Genomic DNA, 2,500 nt, shown 5'->3' with positions numbered 1-2,500 from the left:
ACTTATCTATCTTCATTGCGTTTTATTTTTCATTAATTTCCTCTATCTTTCTTTTCTCTTTTAATTCTTTTAATATATTTCTGTTATTGAAACTTTTTACCTTCCATCTCTTTCAATCATCCTTTACCTATGACTTTCTTTATTTTTTTACTGCTTTTTATTTACATTTCTTTCCTAATATCAACCTTCAGTAATTGTTTACCTTCTAGGGCAGGTGAACCAGTGTCGACTCCAATCCTTTAATTCCAACTATTCTATTACAGGCACCAATTTTGCATTCATTCTCCTTTGTACATTTTCTCTCCCTTTAAACTCGTTCCTTACCTAACAGCCGCTGTACAACCATGGCTAAAGGAACAGTAACTTGCCTGGTTTTTTTTTTTTTTTTCACTGAGTCGTATCTTTTTATCTTTGTTTTCTCAATCTGGAGTCTGATCTGCTTTGAATTCAGTTGGGCTTTGTCTCATTACTGTTTTCAATTTTTTTGTCTTTCGTGGTTTCATTTTATTATTCTTATTCGTTCTGTATTTTGCATTTTCATCATGTTTTCTTACTTCATTCTTCCATTTTTTTTTTTTTTTCATTGAATTTCAACTAGTCAGATCTCTCTCTCTCTCTCTCTCTCTCTCTCTCTCTCTCTCTCTCTCTCTCTCTCTCTCTCTCTCTCTCTCTCTCTCTCTCTCTCTCTCAAGTCCAGCATTCCGCAAATCAAGTCTGGCACCGCAGGAATTCAGGCAAGAGACACACCAGTGAGCCAGCTAACACCAGTTATACACGTTCACTCCCACCACACAATTATGTTCTATACTATTTCTTTACTGTTTTATTGCCTCGCGTTCTGCTACATCAAAAAATAGTCTACACATTCTTTTATCAGTTTTCTTACTTCTTTATCTTCTTTTTTTCTATTTTAGCTTGAGAACGGTACTCTCTGAAAATTACGTTTTTTTCCTCTTGGTTTTCCTTTTCTTTATCTTCAGTCAAACAACATTCATTTTTATTTTTGGCTTTATCTTGAAAAGTGAGACAAAAATTACACTTTTCCTTACTTTTTCGTCTTGAATCATCATTTGGAAAGCTCAATGATCATAAAATTACAACACTTTTTCCTCATTTTCTTTTCATAACTTCATCATGACACTCAAAGCAGTACCACGTCAAAGGAGGAACATTTTCACATCACGTTACACTCGATTACGCCTCCACACACACACACACACACACACACACACACACACACACACACACACACACACACACGTGCAAGAGGTAATTCCAGATCGCCTTGTCATGTACCACGGTCACTCCAATGTCATTCCTCTCATTTCCATCACTCATTTTTTTACCTCTTCTTTCACTAACGGGGATTCCATTGACTGCATCCCACACACACACACACACACACACACACACACACACACACACACACACACACACACACACACACACACACACATTGCCACATCGCAAGTATTTTCCTGAAGTTACATTTAGAGAGAGACAGGAAGAAACTGATTCATTTTCCTAAAGTTCTCTTCTTCTTTTACTAACGGGGATTTCAGTGACTGCCTACTACACATAGACACATATGCACACACACTGCCACATCGCAAGCATTTTCCTGAAGTTACATTTAGAGATACAGAAAGAAACCGGTCCATTTTCTAGTTGTATTTCAAAGAAGAAACTTGTTATTGGAGTGGTAAATGAACGGAACAGACTCAGTTCTGGTTATAAGGCCGCCGTGGTACAGTGGAACCATGCGTGCTTTGGGATCCGAGTGGTCTCCAAGCGCACGGGTTCGAATCCTGTCCACGGTCCGAGTGTAGGTTGGGCTTCCTCACTCGGGGCAACGGTTTCCTAGCGGGTGGGCTTTGAGATAGGAGGTACCCTAAAAGTATCCCCTTCAGCCCATAAATTCCCGTGAAAAGCCCACATGGTATAAAAAAAACAAAAATCGCTATCTACTGCAGTTTCATATATATTCACTCCTGCTCTACGCTTGTTTATTAATCGTTAGCGTGCTGGCTTCTCTCAAGGAGTTAGAAAGCTGGTGGAATAGTACACTCTGATTAATAATTGATATTTATAGGAAAATTTTGAAAGACTAGGTAGAGGAGGAGGGAAATAGGAAAGATAGATTGTTATAAGGCTGACACTTGGAATAACAACTCATAAACTGGGAAATTTTACAAGATTAGGTAGAGGAGAAGATAATGAAGGAGGGAAGGAAGAAAGGAAAGAAGGATAGATAGATGGATGGATGAGAAGGAACGAAAAGAAAGGAGAGACAAGGAAATAAATGGAATGGAAGGAAAAGGAAGGGGAGGGAAAGGAAAGGAAAGAGAAGAGAGGAAGAAAGGATAGATAAGAAGGAAGAAAGGAAGGAAGCGAAGGAGACTTGGTTAAAACGGTGACTGGAAGCGGACCGGCCTGATGGGAAGACAATTCTGTTACGTAATTCACTTGTCATTCTTCTTCCATTGCCGTGAAGTTCATT

General features: G+C 38.8%; 1 protein-coding gene across 4 annotated transcripts in view; it reads left to right on the top strand.

Moving 5' to 3' along the window:
• The window catches only part of LOC123512170 (protein obstructor-E-like), a 22,052-nt gene that overhangs the window by 544 nt on the left and 19,008 nt on the right, over positions 1–2,500 (top strand). The window lies entirely within an intron of this gene.

Source organism: Portunus trituberculatus, chromosome 33 (assembly GCF_017591435.1).
Source record: "Portunus trituberculatus isolate SZX2019 chromosome 33, ASM1759143v1, whole genome shotgun sequence".
NCBI lineage: Eukaryota > Metazoa > Arthropoda > Malacostraca > Decapoda > Portunidae > Portunus > Portunus trituberculatus.
This window is presented reverse-complemented; position numbering and strand designations above follow the sequence as displayed.